Consider the following 12,385-nt stretch of genomic DNA (forward strand, 5'->3'; position numbering starts at 1 on the left):
GCCACCTTATTCAGTGGATTTAATGCAGCAAAAGGCACGTGAAGCTGGTAAAGCACCGGCATCTGGGCAAAATGAGCATCCTCTCTTAGTCTGGCTAGTAGTTAACAAGTGCTTTCTTCTGCAAAATAACCCTACAGAGGAGCACCCAGAAAGACAAAGTGACCAGTCAGGTATCACCTGCGGGATTCGCTGGGAAGAATGTGTCACCAGAGTGAGAATTAGGCAGGAAAATTCATTTTCAGAAAGGGAAAATATATTCAGCTAATACAGATACCATTCAGAGTGAAGGTATGAGCTCTGCTCGTTTATTTTGAAATTACCCATTAGCACACTAATTATCTACCTTTCTGGTTTGTTGTTGTTTTTTTTCCACGGGAAAAATTTGTTCATCTTAAAGCCAAATAAATGCCAAGAAAATCACGCCACCCACTACATTTATGATCAAAATAACCATTTCTTTGATAAGTTCCAGCAGTTACAATGGCCCAGAGAAAATTTATTCAGTGAAGATCACTCACTGCTGAATACTTTTCTCACTTCTTCCCTCAAACCGGTTATGGTTTTTTTTTTTTTCCTTTTATGAGCAGGGTACTTTTTAATAGGGTAATTTGTACTACAAACTCCTGAAAACATGTTTTGATATTTTTTTTTTTTGTGATTCCTAAAGCCCTAGTTTTGAAACACTTACAGATAAAAGTGCTTTGACGTTTTTATTTCTTTATTTCCAGATTGCTCACTAGAGAGCAAGCCAAAAGTCACTCCTTGCCTCTCAATCAAGGTCTGAGTAAAATTTAGACACTTGCATAGATAATCAGACTTGTCAAGTTATTCTATAAAAGGCAGGAAGACCTAGGCTAACATTTTCCAAAATGCTGACATTATATGTTCTAGATTATGCAGACTTTTATGAAGGATTGAAGCACAAATTTACCCCCATCTACTGCAGGTAGCATTTATTTTAGTACCGTGTGCATCTGTAGAAGAAGAAAGTTTTACTCTATTTCTAAGCAAAGCAGAATGGAATAAAGGAGCAATTTGTTGGTCTAAGAAGGTCCCGACCAAAATGGTGTGAAACAGCTATTTGGACTGGGACAGAGCTACCCTTGTTCTCCCCCAGTATGGCTGGGCCAGTGGCCGCCTGCTCCTGCAAAACACTTTGTCACCCTGTTGTCACTTCACACCTCCCATCCTACCAGTCTTCATTTGTCTGCTTCACCCATCTGCTGCTTCCTGACATAAACCAGGATAGATGTCATGGAAGAGAGGTTCTCTCTGTAGTTATTTGTTCCTGCCATTTATTTAAGACATCTAATTTAGGAGGCTTGCCTGGGGCAAATGGTCACACAAAGCCACTGTGAGCTTCCAAAAGAGCGGGGCTAGGGGAAAACATCCGAAACATCAGGATCCCAAGCACGTGCCTGGAAGGTGCTATTGGACCACCATTTCCATAGCTAAACCTTGAATTTTGATGACCTCCACTTGGAGTCATCCCAGAAGAAAAGAAGTTCATTTTTTGGAGATGCAGAGCAACCACCACCCCCTGCCTGATGGGAGTGCCATGGGCTTCTGCAGACCCGGCCACAGATGTCCCAGCTGGAGGACCCCCACGCTGAGCCCTGTTCCTGCCCAGCAAGCAGAAGTGGGGAGCAGTCTCACTCTCATTGGGGACACAACCGAGTGAGGATGCCTCGCCAAGGGACGTGCAACCATTAGTGGCCCCAGGATTAAACACCAGAACCTTCTTCCACCCTCTGCAGGTAAGCTGAAACTAGAGACCCGAACTGAACATGAAGAGGCAGAAATACGGGTTATGTATCTGAAACATCACAAGTCCTGTCTCCCACCACCATGTAAACACCCCAATTCTGTCACTAAGCACCTCAAATTTTGGCAAGATTACAACTTTGCTTCTTGTAGCCCTTCTCTGTAGTAAAAGCCAAACCAGATCAAAGAAACACCCTTCTCGTTTGGTCTGCAAATGTGTTCACTTTCCATTCCCACGGGGATCCCTTTTCTTCAACTCTGTCATGCCCCAACTGTAACCCCTTGCATGTGGCCTTTGGGAAAGTGATTCCCAAAACACCACCAGGCCTCTGGAAACACAAAATGCAGCATCTGAACCTGACCTCAGCTTGACATTCATTTTACCTAATACCTAACTGATATCCATCATCAAAGATGATGACAGAATTGGACCTAGGGCTCCTAACCAGAGAGCAGGAGAGAAGTAGTTGGGCAAATAGTTAAGTATAAGGTGGTAAAAGCTATACCAACTGGTCCCAGCTCTTTTTGAATACCAAAACGGGTGTTTTCCCCTTATTAGGCACCCATCTGTGTCACCCAGCTCTAATTAAGCATCTGCTCTCCAAGAGGCTAACAAGTCCTTTTGCTGATAATCCCAACCAGCTTGGCAGCATTATTTATAATACAGCCACAGTGAGTCTCTGCTCTGTTCTGAGTCGCTTCATTGTTAGAATAAGATGTAACTATATCATTATTTTAAGAGACATATAAAATATAATCCAATTATATGGTGGATACGTGGAATTCCTGATGATTTGAGAGCATGTCGCTTTATTCAGGGGGGGAAAAAGATTTAAAGAGACAGGTTGTCACTGGGCATCAAAGGATTTGGGATGATATTTAGGATAACAGTTTATAGACATGGAGCAAATCCTATTATAATGCCACATGGCCGTCAGGCTGTCACGGTGGCAGGTACATTGCACGTCTGAGCAAAGATGCCAGCCAGAAGCATGGTCATCTGAGAGATGCTGCACGTTATAGTCGGTGTGTCCTGGGTTCGGTGGGGAATTGGAAGGCTTTCATGTGTATCAACAGCTGAAGTATCTAGACAGCCTCTGTGTAACCCTGTGCTCCATGGCATCCTCCCTGCCGGCTGCACCCTGGGCTATGGGAGCAGCCTGATCCCAAAGGGTGTGAGTTTAGGTTTACCCTGCAATGCCCCAAGGACAGGGCAGGGAAAGAAACATGAACAAAACCAGTGGAGTGAAAACAGGCATTTACCGAAGCATTTGCTCTGGATCCCTGACCCTGTGCAAGATCCCAGCGATCGCCAGTCAGCAATCGTGATGCCTTAGTACGGCCCAGAGCTTTCTTTGCAAAGAGGCTAATTCAAACTCCAGGGACAAGGACCCTCTCCATGGACTTCACCCAGCTTTGGTTTAGGCCCGGCAGCCACAGGAGAAATAGAGAAGAGAGCTGGAAGGGTGGCAGTGCCTAAGGAGCCGGCTGCTCTCAGAAAATCACTCGCAGCACAAACATGTTTTGGGCTTTTTTGCAAATGACTCATAATCAACAAAATTCCAAGGATAGTGAAAGCCTAAAAGCTGTTCCCTCGCCCAGATATCATGGGAACTCTCCAGTGCCACAGGGATGAGCTCAGAAAATAGCCCAGACGGACAGACATGCCACGCCGCTGCATCAGCCCGGCCAGGAGCTGCTAGAGAAAATGCAAAATTTGGTCCAGCATTTGCCAGAGCTGCCGTGGCTGAACAGGGGGACTCGCAGCCCCCATCCTGCTGCACCCAAGGTGCTGTGGGGGAACCTAAACCATCTCCACCACCTCCCTCACCCTCCAGTCAAACAACACATGCAGCAAAGAAAAGCCATTCCTGCCTCCCTTTGCCTTTTTTTCTCTTTGTTTGCTGTTTTATCTCAGCAGCACTCACAAGTCTATTAGCTCGACTGCCGACAGCTGTGTCCCCCCGGCCCACAGCAGCACCCATCTCTGCTCGCCATCCGCCTCACTACTCCTCGCACTTGTATTTTGGGTACTCGGTCCCTGATGGCGTGTGAGACCGTGCTGCGGTGGCACCCGTGTCCCCAGTGAGCTGATGCACACTGAGCTGAGATGCCACCCCACTGTGGTGGAGGATTAAAGGAATAAACATAAATTTGCTGAACAGGACATACTTTCCTTGCATGCAGTACCTGGGGAGTTGAGAGGACTAGCAGCAGGAATACATAAAAGCCCTGGATAGTTTACAAAACAGAGGAGATTCATCAGGGTCTCAAAAATCTAGCATAGTAGCCTCCCAGTTAAACCTCAGCCTTGCTGCTGCTGAAGGCTCTGCCAGCTTGTAAGGAGAGTGAGGATGTCTGCGAGTTACCAGCAGCGACGTAATTTTTTTTTCTTTTCTTTTTTAAATGCAGGTATTAATCCAGCTTGTGCAAATGGCAGTAACACCCACAGCGTCCTTCCCTGGGTAAGTCCTGGCAATATTTCCACTTTGTAACTCTGCCTCCCCTCCCACAAAGAGCTCCACAAAGGGAGACAGAGGCGCGCGCCCAGGTCACGCAGACCCCAAGCTTCAGAGATTTTTGGTGTCTAAGGCCCTGCAGGGCCATGCTGGCGTAAATGAGGTGCACTGATGTGTCATCGAGGTAAGGCACGAGCCTCAGCCAGCAGCAATGGGAACGCTCGTGAAGCAGCCAGATGGGCACAATAAAAGGCTCATTAATGGGGATCGTTGGACCTCTATTTCAGATTGCTGGATGAAACCTCCTCAGTAAGTATCATTATTATAGCTCTCTCAATCAAGTCAAGCAGCTTTATGACAAAATCAAAAGTTGTGATCCAAGCAGGAGAAGGATGGGATAAGCAGCCTATTTATTTTGCTTTGGGTTAACAGCACGGACCCAGCAAGCTGCCAGGATGCAAGAATGATGGCCACATCCTCCAAGCAGCTGGGGGCAGCTTTAAATATCACCACAGCCCTCTGCCCTCTCAACCCCAAACCTCTCTGGGTGCACAGTGGGAATTATGTAGATACCAGGATGTTGGTCTGCAGCTCAGAAAAAAGAGGGAAAAATCTGGAGATGGGCTCCCGCTGCCCATATCCAAATCGCTGTTCATAGGCCAGGGAGAGCAGGGCCTGCATGCCAGGTTCATCTGCACTTGCGATGAGCTCAGCACGAAAACATCATTTGAAATATGTTACCTGTACCATTTTCCCCTCATTCCTGCACAGATACAAGATGTTAAAATAAGGCCGTTTGCAGTCAGGGCTTGACATCTGCAAGACAGGAGATGACAAGACACAGAAAGTGCTGGGGAGAGCCACTGACCAAAGCCAGCCAGCACCCGTCCAGGGAGATGAGCAGCAGCGTCCCAGCCATGCACTATGGTCTTCCTACAGGGAACTTCAGGCTGCATTTACCCATTATGACTTCCTCTAGATATCTTTTTCCATCAAAATCCTTTTCATTGATTTGCACTCCCCTGTCTCCACAGTAACTGCCATTTTCCTATTCCATATGCAGCAATTTTGCTCCTTTGAGCTCTGCAGAGTCCAGATGCCACCAGAGCGAGCCGGTGCACACAGGAGGAGCTCCCAGCCCTCACCTGCAATCCCAGCCACTCATTTCTTGGCAGAAGGCCTGATCTTTCTGCTTGGCCTTAATATGTAAGGCACCTCCAGAAAAGGAGAGGCAGGATAGGTTAATCACCAGGCTGGTGGAGGGGGGTAACTCAGCCAGGCTGGCGTCCTGCTGGGATGGCAAAGTTGCACCAGCCTCCACCTCTGACTCATGGCTGTGGGTCAGCAACACCACATGGCACCTGAGGACCTCCGGATTTTGGGAAGACGACTTCTCGTTCCTCACGTGCATCTCAAACCATGGATTTCTCGGTTCCCCTGCCAGCACATCTCAGCTGTCATCTCCAGTCAGAGGCAGAAAACTGAGATGTGGGGCTGCGGAGCCGCTGCTGACTGGCAGGGAGGGAAGGAGATCAGAAGATCATTCTCTGAAGAATTAAGATTCTAATCTGCCTTAAGCTGCTCAGCGCTGCGACCGGCCCTCCTGAGGCAGCATCTCATCTCATCTGCAAGGACAAGCAGATGAGGCAGAGCGAGGCGTAGCCCGGCATGGGGTTCACAGCCACAAAACAGAGTCTTGCAAAGTAAAGACCAAGCTTCAATTAGACTTTGCCCTTCATTATGTAAGTTTACTGTCACCCTTGCTCATTAAAAGCCAGTGGGAAGAAGCTGCAGGTAGGAGGAAGCATCAGAGGCATTATACAGACCGCAGCTGTGTGAGGAGATCTGATATCTCTCAGCATCATCAGGCACAAGAGCCAAACTCTCTTCATCCTCCTTGCAAAACCTGCCCATCCCGTGGAGCGCCGTGAGGACGCGACGCAGCCTGCTGCGTTTGCAGCATCGCCCGAGAGCAGGAGCAGCCAGAGCCTTTTCCCAAACACGCTTCTCTTCTCTTCTGATGGTATTTATTGCACCAAGAAGATACCACAGCCCAAAGGAAGGTTTAGCCCTGGGGCTTTTGAAAATCCCAAGGCACAGGCAGACAAGGAGAAAATGAGTCTGATCGGGAGCCTCGTGCTAATCACCTTGATGCTGGCAAAGACATTTTGGTGAGGAACAGGGATGATATGTCCATGCTGACCCCAGGGGACAAGGAGGCCTTGCAGGGAACCACCGGTGCCACAGGAGGCCACACTGAACATCCTTGCCTGATGGACACTGATGCCATGGGGGTTTTGTGCTTCTTTCAGGGCAGTTTCATCCCAACCAGATTCCAGCAGACGCCACGTACGCAATCCCTTAGCTATCAGTGCAGAAATTTGTTCCTGGCGTTGGGCAGGAAAGGAACATGTATAACCTGGGCAAAAGAAGATGATGATGATAATGATTGGCAGTTCTGCTGCATGCCTGCCACGTGCATGGGTGGAAAGGCCAGGTTATAGCAGCAATGCTATAACTTACACTGTGCCCCAGGACCAGATCCAGACTGCGAGCAACAGGAACACTCCTCTTGCAGTGAGTGGGCAATTTGGAGGCTCAAATCTTCAAAACTCTGTGATATTTTCCTTCATTACTTCTTCCACCTGGGAGCAATATCCTGCCGCTGCAGCCTGGCTGCTCTGGGGGACCTTTCCAGCTGACTGCAGCCATTCCTCCCCCGGTACTTCACGTTTAGCTCCATGCAAGAGAGCAGCTCAGCTGTTCGTGACCTCTCAGCTTCGGGATGCTGCTGCAGGGTGCCAGTGGGAAAGGCACATTCCCAAAATACACTGAAATCAAACCCACACGATCCCTGCTGCACAGCGGAGGAAGGGAGTCAGTGAACAAATATTTGTCTGGCTACCCTGCTTTCTAGCACAAAATGCCTGAAGAAGAAAAAAATCCAGCTTTCCAGTAAAACTCAACCCACTGATGCTGCCGACACTCTGAGACCACAGCAGCTTGGTACCTTCCCAGTGTTTGGTCTAGTTTTCTTTTGAAGAAACCAATAGAACAAGGGGGAAGGAGGTGGTTTCAAAGCATACAAAGCCAAACTGCTGAGCAGTAAATCAGCCAACACCTTCTTTGCTGCTCCAGGACACTAAAAGTCATGCCAGCTTCTTTTGCTCTCAGCTCTGTTGTCTGTACAGCCCCTCCAGAAGTCCCAGGGCTGTCTTAACCGTGTGTCTCGGTTCACGTCTGGATCGCAGGGCAGAGGGCTACTCTTGAAGAAGACTGGCCAAGATGGGCACCAAGGTGGTGGTCGCTTGCTGAACATACACTATCCCGCTGGCGTAGCAAAGTAATTCTTCCAACGCGAGGACTAACAAAGGCTGATTTCCTGTGCATCATGTCTCATTGCCTGGCATTTTATAAAAGGCAGATTGTGGGTTCAACCCCTTAGCAGCCACTAAAGAATCCAGAAGGGAGACAGATGTGAAAATCCTGACCACAGGAAAAGCTTCTGAGACCATCCTGTTACAGACATCAGTCACTGCACTTAGAGAACCCTTAGTCAGGAATAGACTCTCTGGTGCCTAATATTTCATAACGTGACTGTATTTTCTGCCTGTGTTTAAGATCTCTTTTCCCAGGTGGGTCCTCTGATGTTTCACACTGCCAGAACCCATGCCGCAGCCCTTCTCGGTGGGGTCTATTACTGTTAAAGTCTCTTTCCTTTACCTGCCCACCAACTTTTATGAAATGTGTAGTAAAAATCACTGAGATCTTACTCCTTCAATCACATGCCAGTGAAGCAAAGCACTGAGCTGAGAAGTTAATAGGTTAGGCTTGACAACCAGTCTCGGCTGAGTACAAGGAGTGCAATCACCTAAGCCACGCTTCTTTAGGAGCCAGTCTAAAAATAACGCAGAAAAGGCTTTAGGAATAAGATCTCTAGCATTTTTTAGGATAAAGCAACTATAAAGGTCTGATGTGAATCCTTGCTCATGCTCTCATGACATGCTAACGCTCCCCACCAGCTCTCGCCTCTCCCAGCCGTGACCAGTCTGCTTTGCCAGGCTCTGGCACCAACCAAGGAAATTTCAATGCCTGTGGCAAGCTGTACCTCAAGGAGCAGCTTGTTTTCCACTGCCCAGAGCCTGCATATTTAAATATGGCCCTAAGTTTGAAAACAGGGTCCTTGTTTTTCCTGGAAAGCCTCATCCATCTTAGCAAATACCACTCCACCCAGGCTGTGTCACAGCATGGTACTTCCTACAACCTGCCTGGCACTGCCCAGGTGCAAACTAAAATGAGACAAGGAGTATTGCAAGAGGGAGGGAGCATCGCTGGGCTTCTCCTTCGCTTGTTCCCACATCCTCAGCAGGGAGATGGAGATATTCCCAAGATTTTGACTTGTCCCAGCCCTGAGAAACACAAGGCTGGTTACAAAAGCATCTGCTCAGTCTGCCAAGGCAGCAACGGATGATGCAGATGAATCCTCCAGAGCCAGGGAGAAGAGCAAAATCCCAGCTCCCTGCCCAGAGCAGCACACCCAGACACCTTTGGAACAGTCTGCTCACAGCCACCAGCCTCACCTGGGGCAGGGAAGAGAAGAGAGGAGACCCACACAGAGCAGGACTAAAGGCATTCTTTGCATCACGCTGTAACGAGCAAGGGGAAAATGATAAACACAGAAAGATATGCAGAGTTTCCACTCTTGTACAAAAGCCCTTGCAGAAGCAATCGCCTCTGCTCTCCTGTGCACAGCACAGCTTGCTGGGAGAGGAAAAGATTTAGCGTGCGGGCATGCACGTGAATGCACGCGTGCGCACGCACACACACACACACAGAGCGAGCGCTGCGCTCCGCGCGTTCACACCGGCGCTCCAGGGGCTGGCAGAAGGGCACTGCGACACAGGGCACCGCTGCAGGAGCAGCCCAGCCCTTACCCTGGCAGCAGAAGGAACCATCGCTGCATCAGCAAAGCAGCAGATACGCTAACTGGGTCTAAGCAAAAGGGGGGAGAGAAGGGAAGAAAGGAAGGGGGGGGGGAGACTAAACCCCTGACTCAATAGGAAAACACTACAATCCAACGCAGACAGGATGAAACCAACGCAGTACAACGTTGTCCGGTTAAACTCGCGGCCCTGTATTATTCCCAGCTCGCATTAAGTAGCTCTGTAGTGTTAGTGCTGTTCTTGAAAGATAACTTCACCTTTCACCCCTTAAGCTCTGAGACACTCCTAAAAGTACCAGCATGTTATTATGAACAGAAGAGCAGTGTTAATGCTGAAATGCTCTATCCCCTTCTCCTCCCTCCTTGTCACCGCTGGATTTTAAAGCACAGCATTATTAAAAAAGAAAATATATGCTGGGAATGCAGCATCCCCTTCCAGCAGCAAGCCCTGCATGTGGAGAAGACCCCCTTGGTTTTGCACAGCTAGTGCCACGGGGTTGCTGTTTCCAGCGTCCTCGACGTTCCCTGCCCTCTGGTTCCCGAAGCCGTGGGGTTTCTGCTGTTCTTGCCACCCTTGGCCCCTCTGCGAGGCAGGAGGGGATGCGAGCATGTCCCTCGGAGGGCAAGCCTGACGCCACAGTGAGGACCGAGGAAAGTCATCTTCACGCACTTGAAAATAGCCAAACAAACAATTAAAAATGCCTCAAACCCGAAGTGCTTTAAAGCTACCGAGGCACTTGCTGCCTCCCCACAGCCAGGGTAAGCTGATGGTGCTGAGGGAGCCAGGATAGTTCCCCCTGCAAAGACTGGGCTGGCAGAGCTACACACGGTCTCCCTCCCAGCGTCTCCCAAATGCCAGGAGGAACCTCTCCTCTCCCTTCCCATCCTCCCTCCTTCAGGCACATCACCAGCAACTGCCTCAGCTCTTCCTCCCAGGATCTGTTGTTTTATGTTTGTGTTGCCTTCCTGAGACTGTGAAGTCTTCGGGGGCAGGAACACGCTGTAATCTGTGTTTGTCAAGTGCCATGTAAACGGCTAGCTAAATGTGTTTGTTTTCAACCGCTTATTTGTTTTTCAAAGGGGTAGTTACAGGAAAGTACACAGCGGAATAAGTAATTGGTACGAGGAGCAGAGCTGGTAGAGGATGGGAGAAGCTGCTGTGTGGCAGCAAGGGCTGCAATGACCCTATGGAGGAAGGCAGATGTCACCAGTAAGATTTCTTCCCCCTCTTTCTCCCCAGCTTCACCGTCAGGAAGGGCTGGGGATAACCCCAAAGACTTGGCGAAGGCTGCAGGTGCCAGGGCACGCTGAGGTGTGCGCCCACACCAGCTCCCGGCCTCCCACCGTGGATTTATTCCTGCAGGCTCACCTATTTGCATTGCTCTTTTAAATGTGGCTTTACACGTTTAGAGCATCTATTTTTTTCTGTCTTCTCCTTGATTGGCATGCTCCGCGTCCTTCTTCCCCATGCTGAATCAAACCCCTCCTGTATCCCTTTTTCTCCTGCCCGGCTCGTACAGCTAATGAAATTGTAATCACTTCCACAGTAGCATCTGTGGTGCTTTGAACACTGAGCTGAGAGGTAGACCATCAGAAAATAGCCTGATTAAAAAGGAGTTTGGGGAGGGGGCAGTTTGCCTGAGGGTGACAATGTCTCTTACACTTGAAATGAAATGTATCTGTGTTGAAGAGTGGGAAAGAAAAGGGAAAAACTTTGGCCCCTCCGGAGGTTCAGAAGCCCTTAGGCTGTTGGCCGCTGGATTCATGTACGCTGCGTTTTAGCACTTTAAAAAGTACCTAAAAAAGCAAGAAACCACTAACCGGTGGACTGTAAAATATCCTATCACCAGCCAGCCATACACGGCGAGGATGTCATGCAATGGGGTTAGCAGCAGTATCATATGCAAGGTAAAGATGCTTCATTGCATATATTAAAGGCAGCCTGAGCCCTAAATGCACCCTAAAGAAGATGGATCTCCTTGGGAGGCTGAGATCTATTCATCACAATCTGATTTCTAAGTGTCAATTAATCTTACTGCTTGTGTGTTGCTCCCCAGCCCTGACACATCTCTCACTGTCCCTGACTTGGAAGAGTAATGGGAGACAGTGTTTGAGTATATAAAAGATAATTAATAGAAAACATCCTCCCTTTAAAAAACAACAACCAAACCAACCTTTTAGTATAATATGTCTCTCCACCAGCATCCATTTCCACAGATACAACTCGCAGCTACTGTCATTGGGGAATCTTAATTGCTCAGCAAGAAACTTAGATAGTGTTTTAAAAGGGTAAGAACGATCCTTTTAAAGTATGCAGCTGATACAAAAGAAATGGTGATTTTTTTAAACGCCTATTGTTCCCCTCTCAGCACTGAGCCCTTCCCTGGCTCTTGCTCTGACATTACAGAAAGCCGCAGAGCCCCTGGCATGGAGAGATGTAATGCAATGAGATAATGTTATTTTACTTATAACTTATATCTTGGAGGGAGATAAAACATGTGGCTGGGCTCGGCAGAGCCTGTTGCTCGCTGGGAGCCATCCCAGGACACTGATACAGCAGGAGGAGGAGGAGGAGGAGGAGGAGATGGAGCTGGGTTTGCTGGCTGTGGATGGGAAGGGACTCATGGTGGCAATGCAGGCTGCTGGGAGGAAGGCCCCCAGGGCAAGATTGAACCATGGCAGGAAAAAGTCCTGGGAACAGGGAAAAAAATCCTTTTCTCCATTTGAAAGAGGAGAGGCTCCTCATGGTGAATGAGGTTTAGTAAAAGGGAATTGTTGGTGAATAGTAGGGTTTGGGGTGGAGCTGGAGTGACTGGGTTTCCTGCGTTGATTTTTTTTTTTTTTTTTTTTTTTTTTTTTTTTTTTTTTTTTTTAAAAGGACCTGATGCAGCGTTGGACAGGATCTTTCTGGCTCCAGGAAAAGCCTCTGGGGGAACCAGCCGGGGAGCAACAGGGCATCTGGATCAGTCAGAGCCCGGCTGAATGTGGTTGTGGCTCTGCAGGAATCGATTTCCTGGGAAGAAGGGTGGAGGAGCTTCATTGCCGCTCAGGGCACTAACCGTGAACATAAATGTCTCTGCTCTGCCCCTCAGGGGGGTTGCAAAATATCCAAATTTGGCAGCATCAGCCCAGGAGCTTCTCCCGATGTATTCTGTCCCTTTATTCCCAAACAGATCTGTCTGGGTTGGAATACTGCGGCCGCTTCACAGCTGGGCCAGGA

Source organism: Haliaeetus leucocephalus, unplaced genomic scaffold (assembly GCF_000737465.1).
Source record: "Haliaeetus leucocephalus isolate CR32 unplaced genomic scaffold, Haliaeetus_leucocephalus-4.0 Scaffold657, whole genome shotgun sequence".
In the NCBI taxonomy this organism is placed as follows: Eukaryota; Metazoa; Chordata; class Aves; order Accipitriformes; family Accipitridae; genus Haliaeetus; species Haliaeetus leucocephalus.